This window comes from Arachis ipaensis, chromosome B10, assembly GCF_000816755.2.
Source record: "Arachis ipaensis cultivar K30076 chromosome B10, Araip1.1, whole genome shotgun sequence".
NCBI lineage: Eukaryota > Viridiplantae > Streptophyta > Magnoliopsida > Fabales > Fabaceae > Arachis > Arachis ipaensis.
In genome coordinates, this window is record NC_029794.2 from 87,576,343 (window position 1) to 87,577,222 (window position 880).

The window sequence follows — 880 nt, forward strand, 5'->3', positions numbered from 1 at the left end:
CCTTGTGCAAAGTATGGACTATTATATATTGCTGGAAATCCCTGGATGTCTACTTTCCAATGCAATTAGAAGCATGCCATTTCGAGTTCTGTAGCTCCAGAAAATCCAATTTGAGTGCAGGGAGGTCAGAATCCAACAGCATCAGCAGTCCTTTTTCAGCCTGAATCAGATTTTTGCTCAGCTCCTTCAATTTCAGCCAGAAAAATACCTGAAATTACAGAAAAACACACAACTCATAGTAAAGTCCAGAAATATGAATTTTTCCTAAAAACTACTGGAAATAAACTAAAAACTAACTAGAACATACTCAAAACTATATGAAGTTATCCCCAAAAAGCGTATAAAATATCCGCTCATCAATCATGCATTGGAATTGGCGTGTTGACTTTCGTTTGATTATGAGAGATGCAAACACGGTGGCAGATACTATGGCAAAGATGGCGATGAAGTTACAACTTTCGCATGTGGAGCTTCTTTCACCTTGGGAGGAGTTTAAGAGTAGTCTTAAACGGGACTGTCCCTCTATTTAAGCAGTTCCTTGTTTTGTTTCTTTTGTTTTTCTTTGTTTAATTTATTTCAGTCACCAAAAAAAAATTAGTGCTCACTTTTTGCCATTTTGTTATTCAAAATTGATTGATTAATGATTAGTATTCAAGTCCTATTATAGCCTAACTAACCTAACTTAGTTGAAATTCAAAATTAATTACTTCTTAAAAGACTAAAATGTTTACTATCTTACCCAATTCTATATTGGTTTAGGTTATATATAATGAGAGAGAAAATATATCATATAAAAATGACACTTTCATATGAGAATATAAAAATGTATTTATAGTTATTAAATTAATTTTAAATAGTTAAAATTAAACATATTTAATAA